Source organism: Acinonyx jubatus, chromosome C1 (genome assembly GCF_027475565.1).
Source record: "Acinonyx jubatus isolate Ajub_Pintada_27869175 chromosome C1, VMU_Ajub_asm_v1.0, whole genome shotgun sequence".
NCBI lineage: Eukaryota > Metazoa > Chordata > Mammalia > Carnivora > Felidae > Acinonyx > Acinonyx jubatus.
Window position 1 is genome coordinate 122,947,084 of NC_069381.1, and position 25,226 is coordinate 122,972,309.

General features: G+C 39.3%; 1 protein-coding gene across 2 annotated transcripts in view; it reads right to left on the reverse strand.

The window, feature by feature from the left end:
- Nucleotides 1–25,226, reverse strand: part of NCKAP5 (NCK associated protein 5) — a 963,823-nt gene that overhangs the window by 908,424 nt on the left and 30,173 nt on the right. The window contains exon 1 of one of the 2 annotated variants that reach the window (XM_027055920.2): nt 19,722–23,875. The exons of the other annotated variant lie outside the window; for it this stretch is intronic. The gene's annotated coding sequence lies outside the window, so the exon portion shown is untranslated. Of the gene's footprint in view, nt 1–19,721; nt 23,876–25,226 lie in introns of those variants that run through there. 2 annotated transcript variants of the gene reach the window in all.

A 25,226-nucleotide genomic window follows, 5' to 3' on the forward strand; every position in this document is an offset into this window, starting at 1 on the left:
GCCCAAATGGAGCATTCCCTTAAAGATATCTCCACGATATTATTCATTAATTCACTATTATGAACTGTTTTTCGTGTGCCAGGTATCAGAATAGTACAATTTTATTTTCCCTGCCATAGTACTTCATGTGTTTTCCTAACACAGTGCTACTTTAAGCCTATTTTGTGGGATTTTGGTTACTTTACCACTAGATCAAAGCTCTTGGAAGAAAGAAGACTCACACCTCTCTATCTCCATGATGGTACACAAAAAGCACTTGACAAATGTTTGTTGAATGAATAAATTGCATTTTATTCATCTTGAGATTCTCATAATTTTGTTATTAAGGCAGTCACGTGAGCTTAACGGCACATACGCTCTGAATGGATGAAGGGCAAATCTTCTGCCATGTTTCTTTCTAGAAATGAGTACAACTGACTGTGAACAATGCAGGGTTTGGGGGCTACTGACCCCCTACACAGTTGAAAAACCATGTAAGTGGACCCACACAGTTCAAGGGCTTACTACAGTTATAAGCCACACATATGAAGACTTTGGATTTTATTAACTACCAACTAGAAAAACTATGTCCTTATCTGATACTTCCCTTTCCCTCCTCAACCCCTTATTGTCTACGGGCCATGATGGGAGCAAAGTTGAGACTGTGGCCAATCTTCCTGATTTACCTTTCCTAAAGACAACCAGGCTTCTAACTTCATGTCCAGGATAACATCCATTGGCTAGCTTGGCCTTCTCCATCTTGCTGGCCCACCAGAACTGGGTTTGTAGAGACAAATACATAATACACACGCATCAGAAAGTTTAGAAACATTTTTGAAGAATGATAAAGCACAAACATTTGGAGAGGGTGTGTCAAGAGTGACTCATAACAAATAGCAGTAATAAATAAGGCAATTAGTAGAAAAGAGGGTACCACCCACACAGGGTGGTAAAATCCTTAGGAATTTTAATTTAAATTCCTGGGTCAGCTTTATTCTAGAGAAATGTGGTACTTCTTAACCTTCAGAAACCTACTTAAACCCAAGAGGAGACAAATGATCCTACGAAAAGTTGGTGTCCTATACTGGTTTCTTAGGCCTCCTTCCTCCTCAATGTGAATAAGTAGCATTCATGTTTTATATGGAACTCATGCTAAATCATCTTTTCCCTCTTTAATGTTATAAGCAGGGAAACAATGGGGTGATTTCTGTGCAAAATTGACCTGATGTCTACAAAAGGCATATTTTTTACACAATGGCCAATCCCACAAGTACCCTGTAGTCCAGAGGGTTGATGAAAGAGACAAAGGAGATAATAAACTGGGTTCGGGTGAAGATGGATTGGAGATGTATTTATATAGTGGCAGTGTGTGCCTTAGGAATATACTGGGAATGTGAGGGAAGAGGCTGGAAGAGATAATTTCTCAGCTTTGGGCTAAGGGACCGTTGTTCCAGGAGCCTCTCCCAATCACTATCCAGGTGTCTCTGATCTCCTTTGCACTAATGAAATTACCAGTCAGTTTCCTCCTTCCCTTTAGGTGGGCCATGCTAAACACAGAAGGCAAAGGGGTGCTGGAAAGTTCCAGGCAACCCAATATCCAGAATAAAGGAGAATAGTCTTCTCCTCCAGTGAAAAATGAAGGCCCCCCAAACTTTCTGGCATTATTCCACTGGTTCAAAGTTAATAAGCAAACACACACCCTCAAAGCTCTTACAAATATACTAAAAGGGGGCACCTGGGTGGCTCAGTCGGTTAAGCGTCGCACTTTGGCTCAGGTCAGGATCTCACAGTTTGTGAGTTCGAGCCCCACATCGGGCTCTGTGCCGACAGCTCAGAGCCTGGAACCTGCTTCAGATCCTGTGTCTCCTTCTCTCTCTACCCCTCCCATGCTCGCACTCTCTCTCTCTCAAAAATAAATAAACATTAAAAAAAAACAAATATACTAAAAGAAACTATAACAAAATATTTACAGTGCTTATTCTCCAAGGATAGACCACTATGGCTTATTTTATCTTCCTTCTTTCTGTTTATCTATATTTTCTACAGGAAACATATTACTTCTCAAATCAGAAAAAAAATTATATTAAATTCTTGCCCACTGACACAGATTTCCATGAAAATACAATCCGTGCCGGTCAGAGGGGACTGTGGGGCTAACAAGGTGCTTCAGTAATAAGAGAAGAACACAGAGTTTTTTTTTATTTTCAGGGCTTTCTGGGGCTTTTGTACTTTTTCTTTTCTGTTCTTAGAAATGTGAGAGTGACCTCCTGCCCAGAGAGATGACCTTGGATTTAAATTTGAAATGCTAGCACAATCTGAATGCCTGAAAAGGGGCACTGCACTCAAGAACATAAGGTGAAGTGTTGCTCTGTTCTTGGCTGACACTTGATGCACCCACCAGAGCACTTGTTGCATCACTCTCAGAGACCCCCTCCACCTCTGCCGGCTGCAAAAAGCATTTCTGGTTCCCTCCTCTGTCCTCAGAGTTACAGCAGCCATAGTCTTTCCAGGTGGGGCCCAGAGTGCTGCTGAGAACAGGCACATGGTCATATGGGGAAAAATTCACCCTTTCATTTTATCGCCTTCTGTTGCAATATTTGTCAGGATGGCAGGTTCATGGGCCCCTCAGTTCCCCAGAGGTTCTGTTTTCATGTGTTGGCTTGGCTCTCTGTCAGAGACAAAAGGGATTTTCCCCTCTAAAAAGTTTCTTGAGTTATTTTTTTTTGTCTGTCTTTTATCCTCAATAATATAGCAAGACTTCTGACCCCTCATGAAGTAACATAATGTCTGATAGTTGCTTTAAAATATTCTACCAGGAGTGAAAGCCTGGGTGAGGGGAGTCTGGCAGCTAACAGGCCCTCCTGGTGGGCTCCTACTGGCTATTAGAGACACCCCCACACTAACTAATTTCTAAAAGAGAGCAGCTAACATATCCTCTCTGCTATTAAACTCCCCTCAAATAATCCTTGTTTTCAAATCTCTCATCTTCTCTTTTATAGACTGGGCAGGATGATGGTGTTGACCTAATCTGTTTACTTACAACACATCCTATGCCAAAGTGTCTAGTGACACCCTATAGAATGTGGGTGCACTTGTCACCAGAGACCAGCTTTGGCACTTCAGCCAAAACTCTTAGACATCAAGAGAGTCATTTGGATGCTCTACTATGGTCACATAGGTACATTATTAATTTTGCTTACCAAGAAAAAGTAAAATTTCTCTTCATAGAAAGCTCACTATTTAGTCTAATTGCCATTAGTAGGATACAATGGACCTCCCATACTCTTGAGAATTCCAAGAACACCAATGTTGACCTTGGAGTTTAGAGGAAAATAAGATGAACTTTTGAAACCAGAAAATGCCAAAAAGACTTCTAGGGAGATACTCTAAGTCTAATCATGGAAATAAGATATTATTGTGTGAAGAAAAAGACAGGTAGACATAGGCTGAAATACCTGGATTTAGTTTCACAGCAAATGACACCACTGAGTTATTCCCATAGGGGGGAAAAATCAACTGAGAGCATGTCCATTGAAAAGGTACATCTTTCTTTATCCCTACATGATCTTCAATCGCAAACACACTAAAACTGTTTTTTATGAGGACATTTAAAAGTATGGCACTTTGCTGCATAATTAATCAATCCTTTTAGTCTTCCAAGTAATATATATTGAAGTACTTTTTAAATTGCAAAATGATGAACAAATATAAGACATCATCATCATTAAGTTGGCATTTTATTTTTTTTTTATGATTTTAAGCTCTTTTTTTATGATCAATGTGAACATTCTCTCTGGGAAACTTCATCTCTCCTTGTCTCCATGTTAATGTGCTGGCTCTAAGAAATGCTAAGAAAAATGTAGATGTAAGTTTTATGTTCTTAGACTTGCCACATTATATTAGTGTGGCAAAGAGGGAAAAATGGATCAAATTAACTCCAAGAACTACTTTGGCTTTGTCTGCCAGAACTGTAAGAAAGACCTAATGGATGCAAAACCTTCGGCAGTGTTGTCCTTGAGAGGGTGTTGCTGTTCAACTACCCAGTCCATCAGGAACTTGGACTGAGCACCTACCATACAACACAGAAGTAGCAGGCACTGAGAAGGGATACCTCAGAGCGGATGCCACAGAACAGATTCCCATGAAGAGAATTTACAGTGTTAAGAAAGCAAATAGCGAGAAGAAATAATTTATGAACTAGACATAGCATCCTCAGAGCTGAAGCCAAGTTAAACTTGGATATCCAGACAAAGTCCCCTGAAGACACTTTCTCTTTGCTTCCTCAGAATCTCTGAAAATAAATCACAGAACAGGAGATTCAAGCTTCTGTCCCATGTAGACATTCCCCCAGCAACATCTCCATCCTTTGAGGGAATTGCTTCCCTGAAAGAAAGCTCACGATATGAGAATGGCCTATACCACTACTCTAATACCCAATGAATGCAAAAGTACTTTGTAATGGGAAAGATTTATACCAATGTCTGCTGCTATAATTCTTGAGAAAGAGTTTCTTCATGAAGATGGTTTATCTTCCATCCATATCAGGCCAGAACTAAAATTAATGTTGCAATATCAGTAACAAAATCATATTTATCTAGCTCCACCTCTCAACAAGGAATTTTATCCCGTATTTGATTATTCAAAACAACACAGGAAGTTTCTCACGTTAGCTTGAAAATAGAATAATCTAGGATATGAAACGAAGTTGGAGACTTCTAGCACAATCTTTGGGATGTGGTGTGGCACCAGCCACAGCTCTCCTGCCTGCCTGAAACATGCTATTCATACTATTTCTTGAAGTCCACTGAAGAATGGCCTCTACAACTGCCTCTGTTCCACATGAGGACTGGCTCCCTTCCAAGGCCTCCCTACCTTCTCTTCCCTGTTCCAGGGGTGGTCCAGCACTCCCTTCACTGAAGTGGAAAACAGACCCTTACCCAATCTTGAACAGCACATGATTATGCTTGGGCTATAAAGCAGGAGTTGGTTGTGTTCCTAGGGTATGAACAGAAACTTGAAGGCACTCCTTTTGGTTTGACCTCCTTTCTCACAGCTCTTTCATGAGTCCTTGGAGAGAGCATTCAATGAATCTTCTGAAGCAGCCCTCTCCCATGATCCATTGTCAACAAACCAAGTTCCCTCCCTGAAAAGGAGTTTCTACCCATATGTTTCTCAGTCACTCCTACAAATACAGCCCCAGGGGGGATTTGCCATGGAGCTCCAAGCCCCTGAGTAAGACCACCACAGACCAGCCATGCTCCATCCCCCTCTTCCTCCCTCTCTGGGTTTTGTTTGGGGCACAATTTCAGACACTTAGGATTTTGGCCGCATAGTCGAAGGGATTAAAAGGCTCAAAACAACAGTAAACAAGTTGGCAATAATTATAATACAACTACTCCACAATGTTTCTTGGTGCATATAAAAGCACTCATAGTCAGCACACACTATTCCTTTGGTCCCCCTTCAGCATTAGGACTCTATTTGTGTAGAACCATTTCCGGTCCTAACAGACCCTTTACGGACTGAAGATTCAGAACTCTGATATGTTTCACCATGCGTGTAATGATTTGGGATGCCACATTATGCATACCATACTCCTAATGGCACTTTCGATTTGATGTTCCAACTAAGAGATACAGCTTTAAGAGTAAAGATTTACATTAAAAAAGAAAACAAAAAGACACTGATCAAAATTTAACAAACCTTAAAAACTGAAAGCAGAGTGAAACACAGTAACTATGTCTGGGTTGGTGGATAATGTATAGAGAAGAGAAGGCCTTGACTGAAGGTCATTGAAGGGCAAAGGAGTCACACAAAGAGATTCTCCTTGCAGAAAGATCACTAACAACTACATGGAAGAAGGACTAGAATGAAGATTAAAGACCAGTTAGAAGATGTTTGAATGATACGGATAGGGTAGTGGCAGAAAGAGTTCAAGGAAGAGATGTATTTAAGTGATATTAAGCAGGCAGAATCCACATGTTCTGTGAGTTCTGTCCTGGTTTCTATTAACTTCCTGATAATGCACACTTATTAAGGACTGTGGAGACTCTGATGACATATGGCATCCCACATAAAAGTCCTATCCCTGTTCTTTTGGGTGGTTTCAACTTTGCTTTTGTCCCAATGGGAGATAAATGTTCATTCCAGCCTCTGTGTGGTGACCCCTACTTGTCCTGCCTGTGGTCTGAAGGTAGAGTTGCTTCTCCTTTCCTGAAATTCACCATTGTATTCCTTTACTTCTTCCCAATCCAGTCCTTTTTCATCCCCCAGCTTTACTGGGATGTAATTGACATATAACATTGTATAGGTTAAGATGTGTAATGTGATGATTTGACACAAGTGTATATTGTGAAATGTTTAACTCAGGCCTTCACCTCACATAATTATCATTTTTTTCTTGTGGTTGTGGTAAGAACATTAAAGCTCTATTCTTCATAGCATCTTTCCATGTAGTACAGTACTGTTACCTGTAGTCAGTGGAATTCCTTAGTGGAATATATCCCATGAAGACATGTGCGCGTGCACACACACACACACACACACACACACCTAAACTAAACAAGCTACAAGTCTTAAACTCTTTACAGTATTCAATTGTCAGGATGCATTTAGTGGTTATTCTGAGACCACTGCTTACATACTGTGAAACAAATCAAATTAGTAATTAATGCTGGTATCACTGTATATTGATTTTTAGCATTGTAAAAAGAAATACAGGTGTAAGATCAATATGGTTAAAATTCTGTAGTCCTGAATGTGCATCAGATGAGCCTATTTAAATCCATGGCACATTTTATCTTAAAGGTAATATACATATTTCTCAGCTCTGCATAATGAAAAAAGTCTCAAACAATGACCAACCCACTGGCAATGAGCCCTCTTAGAACTCAAATCAGGCTTTCCAAATACCAATTTTCACCAGAAGGAACCAGTCTTCCTCAGATAAATAAATAACTTTCCTGTGAGGCAAGAGAGAAACACACAGAAACTGAAACGCCTGTCATGCCAGAGAACAAGGAAGTTTCTCTCCAAAGACCACTAAGTCCATGCCAAAAGCATGCAATAGTGAACTTGAAGAGAATACTACCAGTCAACATGAGGAAAAACAAGAGCATCATCAATGATAATAACTGCTGTGGTTTAAGACACATTAAATGTGTTTCAATACATGAGTTCATAATAATACCAAAAAACAAACAAACAAACCAAAAACAAAACAAAACAAAACAAAACTAATTGGTCACCAGGGGAGGATACTAAAGAATTAACTCATCATTTTGAAAACTACTAAATATAAGTAAAGAATCAAGGTTCTCTTTTGTAAATCCTACTGCAGGTAAGCCAATGGACAAGGGAAAGTTTCTTTTTATAAAATTATTCTTCCAGGGGTACCTGGGTGGCTTGGTTAGATGAGTGTCCAACTCTTGATTTCAGCTCAGGTCATAATCCCAGGGTTGTGAGATCGAGCCCCGTGTTGGCCTCTGAGCTGAGCGTGGAGCCTGCTTAAGATTCTCCCTGTCTCTCCCTCTGCCCCTCTCCCTGCTCATGTGCTCGCTCACTCTCTCTCCCTAAAATAAAATTTAAAAAAAAGAAAGAATTATTCTATCAGTAAATGAGGATGAAAGAATACAATTAGAATACTAGTCCCTAGGTCCACAGTGAATGAATGGATCTAGGCAACAATCATTCATGATTATGATCCTCCAAAGAAAATCAACCTGATAAAATGCACATACCAAAATGAATATAAAATAATATCATCTAGGAAATATTCTTACTCAAAAATGGACTCTGAGTCTAACCAAGCTTCTAGGTCAAAATATCAAGCTAAATGAAACACAAGGTAGAGAACCATGTCAAAACACCACCACAGGATACAAACAGCAAAATTTTAAATGTGAAAAAATTTATAGGACAACATCTTTTCTGCCACAAATACATTGCAAGGGAAATAAAAGAGGGAAAAACTTATCAAACTAAAGAGAATTAAGAGACCTATGCACCAATTGCAGTTTATTTACTTACTTGGATTCCTATTCAAAGTATGAAGAAATCATACCACAATTGTGAATATTTTGTATTAAAGAGAATTACTATTATTTGGGGTATGATAATAATAATATTGTTATGTTTTTAAAAGAGTCTTTATCTTTCAAAAATAGACGTTGAAATGATGGAATACCTGGATTTGTTTCTAAATAACCTGGAAGTAGTGAGGAAGTAATTAAGAATAGATCATGGGGCACCTTGGTGGCTCAGTCGGTTAATGTCCAACTTCAGCTCAGGTCATGATCTCACAGGTTGTGAGTTCAAGCCCCGCATCGGGCTCTGTGCTGACAGCTCAGAACCTGGAGTTTGCTTTGGATTCTGTCTCCCCCTTCTCTGCCCCTCCCCCGCTCATGCGTGTGTGTGTGTGTGTGTGTGTGTGTGTGTGTGTGCGCGCGCGCTCTCTCTCTCTCTCAATAATAAATAAAAAATGTTAAAAAAAATTTTTAAAAAAGAAAAAAAGAATAGATCAAATAAGATTGGGTATTAGTTGACTAATTTTCTAACCTAGGCATGAGAAACACGGATTCACTGAACTGCTTTCTCTAATTTTAGACGTCTTTTAAACTTTTCAGAGTAAGTTTTTGGAAAGAGTATATAAATTTTAAATTTTTTAATCTTTATTTTTGAGAGAGAGAGACAGAGACAGAGACAGAGACAGAGACAGATTGCGAGCTGGGGAAGGGCAGAGAGAGAGGGAGACACAGAATCCGAAGCAGGCTGCAGGCTCTGAGCTGTCAGCACAGAGCCCGACACAGGATTTGAACCCACAAACCGTAGGATCATGACATGAGTCGAAGTCAAATGCTTAACTGACTGAGTCACCCAGGTGCTTGAGAGTATAAATTTTAAATGAAGTTGAAGAGAAGCAGCTATTTGGGGAAAAAACAATTTACATAATATCACATTATATCAATGATATAAAATTGTAATATTGGAAAATGTCCACAATGGAAAATTAAAGAAATCAGATTATAGAATTATATATAAGGCATGATTTTTAATTATGCAACTGTATGTGTGTTGTATCACAGATGGAGATATGACCTGAAAGCTTATTTTAAAAACCACTCTTCTAAAATTTGCATGCAGTATCTCACTTTATCTTTGGAGAGATTCTTCCTGGCTTCTGTGTGGTCCCTTGAAGTTATGCAAAATAGAGCAAGAGTGAATATGCAAATGTGTTGAAGCAATCTACATGCAAAAGATTTTGACTGAGATGTTCTGTTTAGTAAGTATAGAACAGTTGCATTTAAAAATTATAACTCTGAAGAGCGGTTCCTTTAGAGAATGTTTCTTCTTCTAAACCTGGGCTTAAGGGGCCCAACCACATACCTTTAAATCATGGCTTGTTTTTAAAAAAATGTGATGCTGTTCTGTGAGCAGTTTTTTGTAGGGGATGTAGCTTGGCACCTTGGTAGAAACAGAGATTTGATCTTATCTTCCAGGTCAGAAAAGATCCAGAAATTAAGGTCCTTGTTGGGCTGGATGCAGCAATAACCTAGACTTTAGGAAATTCTTTCTGAGACCAGTGTAAGGAAATTACTTGTCCCCGTGGCCAGATAGACCAACCCCCTACGGGTGGGGTTGGGGTCCTCTATTCTCTGAAGAGAATGGAAGCTCCTATTTCAATCATTCTGGAAAACAGAGTAACACTGGGGCAGTCACTGAAAGCTGAAGGCAATTCTTGAACTCCACTGGAAAGAGGGATTTCCACTTCCAGCGAGGCTAGGGCCAGTGAAACTGTATGAGTGGGCATTCCTACAAGCAGTTTTAATTTATTTTCTGCTTTACATTTCTCTTTCCTATCCCCTAAACTTCAGTAAATTCTTCTGAAAAACAAAGCCTGTTCCCAGCTATGCATTGGGAAATCATGGAAGTTCTGTCCCAAGAATCAGAAGGCAAAGCCAAGAGAGAGTCAGTGTCTTCTTGCGGAAGGTCTAGTGGTGACCAGTGGTCACCAGGGGAGGCCTGAGGAGGAATCATCAAGTTGGTCATGTCACATGGGCAGCAGCAGACATAGCACAGCAGTATGAGGTGGAGGCCAGAGTGGAACAACACTCTGTTTCTGAGCATTTAGGAGACCAAGCCTCCAAAAAACCCTCAGAAGCTGCTGGGGTGCACTTTCTGGCAACTACATTATTGGAACTCAATTCTGCATAACTAGACATTAAAAATGAGAGTTGAAGAGGGGCGCATAGGTGGCTCAGTCAGTTAAGCATCCAACTTCGGCTCAGGTCATGATCTCTGGTTTGTGAGATTGAGCCCTGAGTAAGACTCTGTGCTGACAGCTCAGAGACTGGAGCCTGCTTCAGATTCTGTGTTTCCCTCTCTCTGTCCCTCCCCTGCTCACACTCTGTCTCTGTCTCTGTCTCTTTCTCTCAAAAATAAATAAACATCAAAAAAATTTTTTTTTAAATTAGCGTTAAAGAAAACTAACCAGGTGACCTTATCTTGTAGTCTTGGGTACACAAGGGCCTCGTGGGCTAATACTTCATATGCAAATGTGTAAATGTCTGTGCTGGAAAAGAAAGAGAACACTTGAAGGACAGGCACCAAAATGTTAACTGGCCAGGTCAATCCTTGCTGTGGGATTATTAGAAATGTTTATTTTCTTTTGTATACTTTCCACATTCTTGCAAAATGTCTACCAGAATAGTCAGAGCAAATGTTACTTTTTAAAACTTCAAGTAGCCTTCTTTTAGCCTGGTTTGTAGATGTCTGAAAGGTTGAAGTTCCCCAGAACTCTTCTGTCGTATCGTGTCTGCCTCATACACTGTCCATCTCCTCCTAGAAAGTCTCTATTTTGTATTCACAGTGACGTCATTTCTCTTTCTTGCCTCCTTACCCTCGTTTCAAATATTTTCTTCCACGCTGCCACCCTTAGGTTCTTCCAGGAAAACTTACTTTATACTTTTTTTTTTTTAATATTTATTTTAGTTTTTAGAGACATAGAGAGAGCAAGAGTAGGGGTGGGGGCACAGAGAGAGAGGGAGACAGTGGATCTAAAGCAGCTCTGTGGTGTCAGCAGTGAGCCCGACGGAGGGTTTGAACTCACAAACTGCGAGATCATGACCCGAGCCAAAGTTGGATGCTTAACTGACTGAGCCAACCAGCAGCCCCAAAATTTACTTTTTAATGGAGGTCTAAGTTAAAGAAATACAACTGTAATCAGAGCAATCCAGTCCATAGCTGAAAAGTGAGGAAGGCATTTTTGGTTTCTTTGGCCTTTCCCTGAAAGTAAAAAAATCATTTCATCCACACAGGTGCCTGGATAGAATAGATTTTTTTTACACATCATCATATATAAAGCCAGAGTCTTTGAACCTTTTTTCAGAGGTTAGGACTGCAAGGGGCTTGATGGGTGGCTTGAAGGAGAACTTTCTTTCCCCAGATCCTGCTGTGTAGGCTGCTTTGTAGTAGCAACACACAAAGACTGACCACAACCAGCTTTCATCTGCAGAGACTGGCCGCTTGGTCCAGAGCACCGTGCCTGTTCCTCCAGGACACTGTGCAGAAGGAAACGATTGGTAAGTGCCCAAATCCTAACAGAAACAAATGAGTTCTTCCTTCATGATTCCTGTCACAAAGCCAGTATGTGAATAGCAGTGAATGTGGGGAAGGTGGCACCAGAAGCGGAGGGAAGGGCGTAGACCGGAGACATGATGTTCCTGAAGCCAACTGCCGACTTCACAACCTGACCAAGGAGAAGGCTATCAAGAACACATGGCACAGCCCAGATGCCATTGCTTCCCCTTCCCATGCAAATGGCAGCCTTCCTCACCAGCCACGGGTTTTCTCACCAAACCAGGGGAGCCTCACAGTCTTTCTCAACACATCACTTCAGGCAGACACGGGGTCGTCACGGCAAAAGACAGCCCCCTGCCATACCCAGCCTAGGGCAAACAGTCTCCCTCATCAGCAATGCACCGGGAAAGTAAGGTGTCTCAAGATATTCAGAAACAAATGCAGGCGGGAAGTACATGATTGCAGAAAGATGGGCACCATCCCGCATGTCAGGCTCAGCCAAAGAGCTGGGCATAAAGACAGCACCCATATAGAAAGGGGCACTACTACCTTTCACAAAGCAGTTTACAAACACCAGTCGGTTTGCATCTAAGAAACCTGGTGTAATCCACATCACAAACCTGAGAGGTGAACAGTATTAGCTTCATTTTATAGCTGAATAAGCTGAGGGTAAGTGTATGTCATGATCCCAAGGGCAGAGCTACGAGAGATTTGAATCCAAGTCAGTCTGATTAGAAAACCCAGACACTTTCAGTGACACTAAATATTAGTTATATGAAGATACATACACCATGATTGATCAGGCTCATGAATAAATCCATCTCGCCCCAAATCACAGTCTTGAAAAGACTTCAGTGTCTAGGGCTTGGGCCAAAGAGAAGAGATCACGGGACTGCTCAGCACATAGAGGTACCCTGCCTCATCCTGAGCAAAGAATAGAGTTTAATCCTTCAAATAGAAACTCTTATCTGCACAAGAGCAGAATGAGATTGTTACCAGCCACTTCAAATCTTACCTTCTCACCACTGTGCAGCTCCTCCCCAGCTATTGTCTACTACACCTCTCTCTTACTCACTGAATATTTCATACATGAAGTAATGGAATGCTGAGCTATGGGCTATATGCTATCCTTTTGGTTTCCATTTAAATTTACAGCTTGCCTGCATGAAAAGAGTCCCGGGGTGCTAACTAAGGTGGTGATTATACTGTCCATCAATTAGTTTGCATTTCAGCACAATGTTCATGGCCCCTTTCCACTCCCTCATAACAAAGGGCTGTTTAACTCAACACATATACACGCATGCTTTCTCCCAGGCATTTTTACTGAGTGTGTGTCACCCAGATGTGCCTGCCACAATATGTTAGTTGTATTGGAAAAATTACCGGAAACATACTTAAGCTAGTAAATGCCGCTAGCTGAGACCAGTTTTTCACTACAATCTCCTTTTTCCACCATCCCACTTTAGAATGTTACCATGTTACCTTCCTCTCCACACAGAACATTTGTAAGCTAAGGAATCTTTGTTTGATAGTTTTCCAGGGAAAACGCTTTTTTGGAATCTTCATTTCTGAATGTAGAAACCCTTTGTATACTTTTTAGATAATTATGATGATAAGGAACTAAGAAGCTGAAAGTGGTACACACATAGGGTTGCCAGATAAAGCACAAAATGCCCAGTTAAATGGGGTGCCTGGGTGGCTCAGTCAGTCTTGATTTCGGCTCAGATCTCACAGTTCTTGAGTTTGAGCCCTGCATCGGGCTCTGCAGTGACAGTGCAGAGCCTGCTTGGGATTCTCTCTCTCCCTCTCTCTCAAAAAATAAGTAAACAACAACAAAAAAAAATTCAAAATGCCCAGTTAGGTTTGGATTTCAGATAAATAATGATTTTTTTTAGTATATGTCCCAGGCAATATTGGGACATATAGTAAAAAATTGTTCATTGTTTATCTGCAATTCAAATTTATCTGGATGTCCTGTATTTTGATATGCAAATTCTGGCAACCCTACACCAAAAGAGAAAATGGAGAGAACACTAGATTCACATGTGTTTAAAAATAACTTGAAGGCTGATGTAACAGTGAAATCTATTAGAACAAATGTTCTAGATAGGCATAAGATGCATACATCTACTGTAATTTATGCATTGCAATAATTTTAAAGTAGAAAAAGAAAAAAGAGATTTGGGGAAATAAATAAACATAGTTCAAAGGCCATGAAAGTTACAAGATGCTTTTTGGGAGGACTTTTTCATGAGATCCTAGGATTTCCCAGTCTTATGACCATCAGCCTGATGGAAAATCTCACATAAAAATAGGACTCCCCTGAAAATATAAGAGATTAAGAGAAATACTCTTCCAAATTGAAAATGAAGATTAATACTGCTTACGAAGCTCTAACAATTTTTTTAAGTTGATCATTTTTTTAGTAAAACCAGGTTTGATATTTTAAGTCCCAATTTGTCCTCATAACCACTGAAGACAAGCAACTTAATTAAATAATCAATGAATTTGTTGAAGGCTACCAAACATATGGCATTGTGCTCAGAAAACTTAAGGTCATAAAATGAAGAGAATAGTTTGTACTCAAAAAATATACATTAGAGAGAGAAAGTTACATAAATAATTATGATTGACAGCACATGAAAAGCATGTATAGGGGCACCTGGGTAGTTTAGTCAGTTAAGCATGACGACTCTTGATTTCTGCCCATGTCATGATCTCAAAGTTCTTGAGATCCAGTCCCAAGTTGGGCTTTTTGCTGACCAGCATAGGCTTGGGATTTTCTCTCTCCCTCTCTCACTCTGCCCCTCCCCTGCTTGTGCGCTTGCTCTCTCTCTCTCTCTCAAATAAACTTACAAGAAAAGAGAGGAAGAGAGAAAAAGAGAAAGAAAGAAAGAAAGAAAGCGAGGAAAGAAGGAAGGAAGGAAGGAAGGAAGGAAGGAAGGAAGGAAGGCAGGCAGGCAGGCATAAATAAAGTAGGGAGCCAGCAGAGGTGGTAATGGGTCAAACCTCCACCAAGGTGAAATCCAAGCTTAACCTTGAAGGAAGCATATGATTTCAATATGTAGAGTGACAGCAGACACTCTAGGGTTATGAACAAAGACAAAGAGTGAAACATCATTAGGGCCCAAGAAAGACTGAGTAGGACAGGACATGGAGACTTTGGTGCCTGGGAAAGTTCAAGAAGGAGTGGCTAAGGGTCATGTTATGGAGAAATTATAATGCTAAGATTATATATTTTGGCAATAAGAATTTATCAAAGATTTTCAAGGGAAGGAGAGTCATAAGATCTGTTTTTTTGAAAGATAACCCTAGAAAACAACAATAAAAGTTAGCCTACAGAGGTTGGAGATCAGAACACTAGCTTAGGTATATATTCAGTCTTGAAGAGGCATGTTTAAATTAAAGAAGAAACAATGGAAAAGAGCTATTAAAGAACACTGACAAGGGCAGGTCAGAGAGGTAGAAAAATAAGAAGAAATCAGAGTCACAGAAGTCAGTGGAAGAGAAAGGTTAGCCAAGAAATGAAAGCTTTCAAGTAGGCAACTCTCAAGAAGAGGCAGTTGGATTTAGCAATAACGCATCCCTGGCAGACTTTTCAGAGAACAATTTTAGATCAGTGGTAAAGGCAAGGGTTTGGTTAGAATGAAGGGAAGTGTTTCTGCTTCCAGCAATGTAACTGATAAAACAGGGCAAGCCCTTTTAAATATAGATCTCACTTGAAAGGAAGGGGAAAAATCCTAAGAGCTAAAAAGGATACTACCTACCCAACCAAACAAACAAAACAAGAAGCAAACAAAACAAAACAAAACAAAAACAACACACCCAGAAAGGAAAACAAATGCTGAATCAGTCACTACTTGGGTGGAATTTTCCCCTTCCAGAGACCTAGAACCACTTGGTGAACAGGTCACAAAACCTCCCCAAGATGGGGAGCTCAAATTTAGATGCCCACAAAACCCAAGACCTTTGAAAGACTGGATGCTCCAGGGGCACCTGGGTGGCTCAGTCCGTTAAGCGTCCGACTTCGGCTCAGGTCATGATCTCACAGTCTGTGAGTTCGAGCCCCTTGTCGGGCTCTGTGCTGTCAGCTCAGGGCCTGCAGCCTGCTTCAGATTCTGTGTCTCCCTCTCTCTGCCCCTCCCCTGCTCATGCTGTGTCTCTCTCTGTCTCAAAAATAAATTTAAAAAAACATAAAAAAAAATAAAAAAAGACTGGATGCTCCATGAAATGGTGGATTTTTAGGAAAAAAAAAATCTACTCACCTACAAAAAGAAGACAATCTGGAAAATGATCCTATCAACCTCAGGTCTTGTCAGGAAAATAAAACCTCCCCATCATCTAACCATGAGTAGCCAGATAAAATCTAGGACAAATTAAGTATGTCATGGGACATACTTAATACTTTGAAAAGTATTAATTATCTGAAAATAAAGTTTAACTAGGTACCCTGAACTTCTTTTCTTACATCTTGTCAAATGAGCCTTTGTTGCAGGATTTTTTACCACAATACCTGGGATTCATTGTCTCACCACCTCAAAGAATCAAGAGGTGGATACAAAATGAGCAGCAGGCAAAAGTTTATTATAATATAAGATTAGAATAGTAGAAAAGCTCTCTTTACAGAGAGGGGACATTCAAAAGTGAATGCCCAAGGACTACAGGGAGGGTCCTTGTTTTATAAGGTTCTGGTCAGCCCTCCCCCCTCCCTTTCCCCTTGTTCCTCCTCAGGTTTTACCCTTATTGGCTAGTAGTTCTAGGTGCTGGTAGTTCTAGGTGCTGGGTTGTCCATTCCTGATTGGATCATTTCCATTGTATGAGGGGTGGTCTATGGCCATACTTAGGTCTTTTATCAAATTCCAGAGGGGAAACCTGAGGGGAGTAGTTGGGGTCTGTTACATTCTTAAGAGGATCCTTATGCTTAAGAGAGCTTGCCGTGGTCAGACACTCCCAGCAGTGTTCCAAAATAGGTATTTTTCCCCATCGAGGGACCTCAGGCCCTAATCTTTCCCTCTCTGCCTACTGAATCCTATCTTCTCTTATCACTCAGATTAGGGAAGTACAAAAAATTTTAAGGGGAAATCCTTTTTAATGTAAATACATATATTTTTAATCCACACCTAGAATACCATAGCAATTCTATGGGTCACCAAAGACAAACATGACCTTAAAAACAGCCAAAGAGAAAGTACCTTCAAATATGTATGTGTGTGTGTATATATATGTATGTGTGTGTGTGTGTGTATACATATACATATTAGAATGACACAAAGAAATTAAGATTCCAATGATAGCAGATCTCTCAGAAGCCATGAGAATAACTCCCACGTCCAGTTTCCTACCTACCTAAACTGCCACTCAGCAGTGAAGTCAAAGAAAATGTATTTTCTGACAAGCAAAAATTTTCAAGTTTACCATGAATAGACTTTCACTAAAGGAATGAGTACAGAAAGTATGAAATGAACGGTGGACAAGGAAATTGATGAATGCATAGGTAAATCTAATCAAGCATTGGCATGTAATAGCCACATGATTGTGTCAAATTAGGAAAGCACAAAAACAAGGTAGAACTAAAATATTTTACAACACTAAGAAGTTTATAAGAGATTTTTTTCATAAGGGAAGACACTGCTATTGTATTAAGTTAAGCAAACATAGAATTTTAAGGGCAACAAATAAAAGAATACAAGCCCACAGTGATTAAGAATAATAATAATAAAAAAAAAGCTGTGCGATAAGCACAGAGCCTACTTGGGGTTCTCTCTCCATCTCTCCCCCAGCCTCAAAAAAAATAAATAAAATGAAAAAAAATTTTTAAACAAATTTGTACAATATCAATCATTAGAGAAGATCTTGAACAATGGGATCTCTAATGTATTACTGGTTGGAGTATAAACTGGTTCAGTAATTTGAAAACCAAATGGTAATCTTCAATAAATCTGACAAGGCACAATCCCTATAATTCAGCAATTCTACTCCTAAATATAGACCTTTAAAAACTTTTGCATATGGACACAAGGGGACATGATCACGGCAACATTATTTGAAACAAGAAAAAATTGGTTTGGGGTGACAAGTGATGATCAATAAGGAACTTTCCAAATTTCCCAGTAAGAAACTAATTGAATAAAAGGGGCCTTTCCAAGAAGGAGGAGTTACACTTCCCATGGGTTCCCCAAACTCCAGGTGTTAGGTAGCTTATGTGCCTAACAACTACCAACAACTCATACTTCATCCTCAAACTGCTTGACACCAAAACAGTCTGACCATCCCCAACTCCTACAAGGGTCTTCTCCTGTTAAGCTCACCAAAAGGGAGAGCAACAGGATGGAGACATCCCACTGGTGGATCCATTCTGCAGAAAACCCATCCCCAGTGCATCCAAATGCACATGAGCTCAAACACACCTCTGGAAATGATACTGGGAGACCATCTCCCACTTTGCTGCCAGCGAGTCCCTGTTTGCACCAAGTAATAGTGCTGATATCTGCCCTGACTCCTTGACATAAAAGTTGCAAGAAAACGAAATATCCATTAGCAGGAGAGTATATAGATAAACCACGGAATTTTATACAACACTGAACATTATCATCATGGATGAATCTCACTACCACAATAATGACTGAAAATATGGAGAAGATACCAAGTCACAGAAAAATACACTCAGTAGAGTACCATTTGTGCAAAGCTTAAAAGTATGACAAATAATATGACATAGTGATTAGTCATACATACATACTTAGTACTATTACAAAGAATGACATGGGGGTGCTTGGCTGGCTCAGCTGAGACAGCATGCAACTCTTGATCTTGGGATCTTGGGGTTTACACACGTTGGGTGTAAAGATTACTTACAAAAAATAAAATCTTTAAAAAAAAAGAATTATATGGGAAGGATAATTACCTCACCCCAAATTCAGAATAGTGGTGGCATCATTGTGTACTGGGAGAAAGTGAGATATGAGTAGGGATAGGTTCCCACAAGCATCAGTGTTACTGGTAATGTTCTATTTGTTCAGCTGAGTGTTGAAACATGAGTCTTGACTATGTTCTTCTGTACACATTGTCTTAAATATTTCATAATGTTTTAAATGAATAACTACAAGGTAAAGAAGCAGAGTCAGCACATATCATTCCTGTAAAGAGGAAAATATGCAAGAATTGAAGAAGGTACCTTTTAGGCTGGGGATGGAGGGCCCCTCGGAGGCCACTCAAATGGAATTCAGTAGAGAGACATTCTCCAGAATGTTCTGAAGTCATTCTATAGCATTGAGACGCTTATAAACAAAATTATATCTTCACTAGCAGAGGGAGGTGAACCATATAATAGCTTTATTTTAATTAATCACACAAACTTCTGCATAACATTTTTTTGCCTATCTTTTAATACACTAAACAACCCCTAAACACAATATCCTTTCACTTGTAAATAAACCACTTTCTATATTACCTATGCAAATGTCAACATTTAGGCTGGAATTGCACTAATATTCATTGCATATGCTTCTGGTCTTATAGAGTAGCTCTGCCTCTAAGCATTTGCCAGTGAATGAATGAATAAATTAAATAAATGAAACTGTATTAAAGAGTTAGTGTGTAAAGAATTAGCTTAAATGGCTCAAATTCATGTTGATGGCAGCCAGATACAACATCCAACAAATAAGAACAACTACAAGTCAAGAGCTGTGCAAGGCACTAGCGCTATGAAGACAGTGAAAGTGCTTCCAGAGAGACCATGCCAAACTTGTATCATAACTTTTATTACCTCTTATGGAAATGACTCCCCCATTCTCCTATGCCCTTTGTGAAGACAAATTTTGCTCAATTTCCCTCTTTATTCCTATTCAGCAAATAGACATAGAGGTGGATAAAGGTGACAGTTAAATTAGAGAATGAAATAGAAGCTCTTGGGAGTTCTCTGGTATCTGGGAATCTTTTACATTATATGCATCTCTGTTCATACAGACATCAGAGATTTGATTTTAGCTCTAAGAGCAGCAAATGTTAGCAACAAGGCATTTCTCTGCTTTCTCCAAGTAAAAGATTCCAATTGTTTCCTTTCCTTCTAATGTCTTAAGGTTTTTCCCCCCCTTCAAGCAATTAGATTACTTTAGGAGAGAAAATATACAGTTCAAATTTTATTTTAAGAGATAAATTATTTTTACCTTTTTCAACCATCTAGTGGCTTCTTCCACAGCTGCATCTGGTTCTGCATTTTCTGCCACCAAGGGTGAGGTTCCAGAAATTTGCTGTATAATCCTAGCCCATCCCATAGAGGCCAGCCATGAGCTGGGAAGACTCTGGAGATAGGGCTTTTGGAGCAGGTCAGAGTCAAGCACCAATTGTCCTGTCCACGGCCATCCTCTGCTCCTGTCTGGTTGTGCCTGGCACCAACAGAGTGGGAGAGGAGGAAGGCAAGCACGTGGGCATAACTTCCTGCCAGGGCAGGAGCCAGCCTCCAGGCCATGGCCCCAGAGTCTGCTCTGGGAGACTGTTGTTTGTCCAGTTTAACCAGCTCAACCCGAGGGAACCCCATGCCTCAGCACGTAGGGACTAGAGGGGGTGGCAGGACTTCAACAAGTCAGATGTCTGCTTAGCAGAGCTACCTTGAGTTCAAACTCTTCCAGACCAGGCTCACCATCAATCACCTCTACTATGTCAACGGAAAACCTATCATACAAAAATGTCTTCCTCCATTAGTGATCAACACATCTATCCTGGTTAAACCCTCACTGGCAGATCAGCCCAAGGCATAGCTCACCATTTTACCCAGGTGAACATACAGAAAGCCTTGTCTTCAGAAATAGGCAGTCTGCCTGGTTTTGTTTGTTGGTTGGTTTTTTGCTGCAACAATTCATAGAAGAGTGTCAATCAGTCGGCAAGGGGGGAGGGGAAGGAAGATGTGGTTGATACACCCTTAAAAAAGGGTGTTCTGGGTAGTCAAAACATTTATAACTAGAGCATGATCTTCATGGAGTGAGGCTAACGTGTTTCACAAGCAGGCAAAACTGTAAAACTTCTAAACTGAGACACCCGTAACATTTCACATTGCCTATGAAATACTGACAGGAAATACTACTTTCAGAGAAAACTTGATAAAGTTGAGATAATGCAGTGAGAAATCTAACTGCTGAGGAACTGGATTCCTGCCTTCAGCCCTGGTTGGTCCATTCATTTATGGCAGTAAATAAATGTTATGAAAGTTCATGTAAAAACTATTATCTAAATGGTTGAATATGAAAGGCTTGCATTATAGCCAGGCATGCATTTCTGGCAGAGGAAGCACAAGTTTGTTCACAATGTCTTTTTTTAGACTACTTTGAGGAAGAATGTCATCATTGGAATACTGTGAACCATAGCAAGTTTCATCTTTTTTTTTTCTTTATGGAATGAGAAATGACATCAGTTTACATGTCATCTGAGAAGAAAGGAATTTCTTTTGTTGAAAGGCATCCACATCTCCCTGTCTTTGCAAGGCTTTGTTACTGAAACAGACTTTATTATTGTTAATTGTTTGGCCATTTATGGGATTGGTAGCTAAATAAATTTTTGTCTCACCAACAAGTCTGTGCATTTACACATATTTTATTGACCTAGTAATTTTACCAGTGTTATACACTCATGACGATCTTAAGGAAATGCTGACACTTAAAACCCCATTACTTTCAACTCGGTAGGAAAATACCATAAGAAGAAAACCTTTAACCCATATGTATAAAACCTAAAAGTATTTCAACCTACCCCACAACGCCACCTTGGCCTGCAAACCTTTTCCTTCTCATGTGTTTTTCTATAATGATAAACATATTCCAGTTAACTTCCAAGCAGCATTCAAAGAATAATCCGTGGCTGCCCTATTTCTAGCTCCTTTACCCATTTGATATCGGGTTGTCACTTCTAATGTTTTAATCACTCTCAAATATATCCCCATGGCCACTGCCTCTGTGCAGTCCCTAGACATCTTTCACCTGAATTAATCTCTCAACCCATCTCTCCACTTTCAATCTTCCTGTCTATAATCCACTTTCCATCACTTTGAGGCTCCTCTGGCCTTGTAGATAAAGTCCAAAAGCCTACAGTGTGGTACCCAAAGCCCTCATGATGTGGGGAAGCTTTTCTCCCTCTAACCATTTCACCAAGTTCTCCCATTCACATTCTATATGCCAATCATAGAAAAATGGTTGTGGTTCTCAAAAGCACCATGCTCTCTCTCACCTGTAAGCCTTCATATCTTTGCTCTCCTCTGCCAAAAAAACACTTCTTTCCAACTTTCCCACCCATGACTGAAACCTTTACCCATTGGACTCCTGCTTGTCTCTTACAATTCCATTCTGGCAGTACTTCCAAATGGAAGCCTTCTCTGACAGGCCTCTGCCCTACACTTGGTTAAGCACCTTCTGTATGCTCTCTGGGTACTAAGTGTTTGACACGTGTTTGTAGAATGAATCCTTTACCCTAATAAGCATTTCCAATTCCATGAAACCTCTGAAGTGACCATGATTATTTGCTTGCCATCCCATCGACATGGTTTGTATATGCCCATCTCCACACCTTTCCCCACTATCCACCACCTTGGGATGTTTTCCTTCTTCTTCAGGGAAGATCTCTCTGAACATTTATTTCAATCCTAGGCAATGTTTCTGACCTCTGAATTCATGGCACATTTTGCATATGTTTCTCAATTAGCATTTATTTATACACAGTGCCAGTGACATCACTTATATTTTAGCTTTTGAGTTTTTCAACTTTTTTTTATGGATATACATCTAGTTCTCCTGTCAATTACACTTTAAGCAAGTTAAAAACAGGGAGAAAAGAGAGAGCCGAAGCATAAGAGACTTAAAAACTGAGAACAAACTGAGCGTTGATGGGGGGTGGGAGGAAGGGGAGGGTAGGTGATGGGCACTGAAGAGAGCATCTTTTGGGATGAGCACTGGGTGTTGTATGGAAACCAATTTGACAATACATTTCATATATTAAAAAATAATAATAATAAAAAATAAATAAATAATAAAAAATACATTATGGAAAAAAAAACGGAGAAAAATACCACTTTGTGCTTGTGTTCTTTCTCCTTCAAATTCACATAGTTCAGCAGCACTGTGTACATAACAGATAATCAATACATATCATTTAACATTTGTTATATGATTAGGACAAAATTAATAAAGACTACATTGTGTGATAAAAATATGTTTCATTTTCAAAAAAATAAATTATTTCAAATGAGATCATAAACAGAGAAATTCATGACTGTCAGCATGATTTACTGTAGGCTGGCATGTAAAGCCTTGTGAAGCAGCTATAATGGAAACTCCAATTATTGTGCCAACAGTGTGAATGCACTCAGCTGCAGGACAAGCCAGATGTCAATCAAAAGTGGAATAAAAACAAGATGTACACTCTCCAAACGAATTTGTATGTATATTTAATCAAAGAACTCACAGTCCATATGGCAGTAGTAAAAGCAAAAAAGAAAATTAAAGGAAACATAAAAAAATAACAAAACACTAAATGTCAGAAGTATATTAAACATATCGTTAACACAATAACTGTAAGTGGGTTAAACTCCCCTAATATCTATTCACACTCATCATAAACAACATTCAATTATATGCCTTCTAGAAAACATACATACCAAACAAAGTGACTCTGAAAGACTGCTCATCCCACAAATATTCTTTTGTAGGGCATCGACTATATACCAACACCACACTAAATGACATAAAGATTAAGTGTTAAAAGACAGACAGGGATATACAAGGCAAATGCAAACAAAAAGGAAGCAAGGGTCACGATATTAACATTAAGGAGGTATCATTAAAGGCAAGAAGCATTATGTAAAACAATAAATTGTTTTATCTGTGTGTCTCTTAATGAATACAATCTATCAGAATACTCACTGGAAGTGGTAAATATATGTATCTATCTTATAGAGCTGTACTAAGTAAAAAAAAATTCATTTAAAACACCCACCTCAATACCTGCCACATGATACATGCTCAAATTTTTTTTTTTTTTTTTTTTTTAGTATTTGTAATAGTAGTACTAACAAGTTATGCTAGTCATTGATATTCAGGCTGTAGATAATATAACATCAAAGTAAATAAAGGAAAATACTGGAAATATAAGGAGAAATTTATAGAATCATAATAAAAACAGAACGAGCAGGGGCACCTGGGTGGCTCAGTTGGTTAAGCATCCTACTTCAGCTCAGGTCATGATCTCAACCATTTGTGAGTTCAAGCCCGGCGTCAGGCTCTGTGCTGACAGCTCGGAGCCTGGAACCTGCTTCAGATTCTGTATCTCCCTCTCTCTCTGCCCCTCCCCTGCTCATGCTCTGTCACTCTGTCTCTCAAAAATAAATAAATGTTAAAAAAAAAAAAAAGAGTGAGTAGGTTTTATCATACTTCTTTTTGTTCTTAAAGGAACAAGTGACAAAAAAAAAAAAAGCTCATAGGATATAAATAATAATGACTGATAATATATGTTGGGATGAGTGTATGTGTGTATGTAGATGCATGCATTTTTGTATATTCTACAAACTCCATGATCTACAAAAAAATAATTGCTTTCTTTCCATTGTTCATAGAACATTTACTAAAATTAACCATTTATTAAATCAAAATACAAATCACGATTGCCAAAGCAAAAGATAGGCATTATTCTTTGATGTCTGCAAGAAAACTGGAAGTAAATTACAAAATGATAGCAAACAAACAAAAACTTGAGAAGTTATAATTATTCTTCCAAATAGCTCTAAGATCAAAGGGAATATAAAAACCAAAATTATAAAATAATGGAATAATTAAAAATTATGATAGTGGAAACAGGATATAGAAAAATTTGTGGGATGCAATCACAACTGTACTCAGAGGTAAACCAACATCTCTAAATGATTCGATTAATCAAAAATTAGTAATAAATAATAAGTGATGAATGTTTGTATCTAAAAAGGTAGAAATACAAATTTAGGAAAAGCTTAGGAAAATTAATATAGTTTGAAGCAGAAAATAATTTTAAAAGCAGGAAATGTAAACAATTTGAAAATGGGCTTAATATCTTCTTTCCATAAGAATAAAAATAAAACCAGGGCATCCAGGTGGCTCAGCTGATTGAGCATCTGACTCTGGGTTTCAGCTCAGGTCATGATCTCCAAGTTTGTGTCATGATTTCAAGCCCCGCATTGGGCTCTGTGCTGACGGTGCAGAGCCTGTTTGGGATTCTCTCTCCTCTCTCTCTGACCCTCACCTGCTCATGCTTGCTCTCTCTCTTTCAAAATAAATAAACTTAAAAAAAAAAAAGATTGGGGCACCTGGGTGGCTCAGTCGGTTAAGCATCCAACTTTGGCTCAGGTCATGATCTCACGGTCTGTGAGTTCAAGCCCCGCATAGGGCTCTGTGCTGACAGCTCAGAGCCTGGAGCCTGTTTCAGATTCTGTGTCTCCCTCTCTATCTGCCCCTCCCCTGTTCATGCTTTGTCTCTCTCTGTCTCAAAAATAAATAAACGTTAAAAAAAAATTTAAAGAAAAAAAAGATTAAAAATAAAACTATGATAAGAGTATGAGGAAAAACCACAGTATTCCTGAATAAAAATTAGGGTGAATATGAAAACACAGAAAAATAAAAGGTTAGAGTGGGAGAGAGCCAAAGCATAAGAGACTCTTAAAA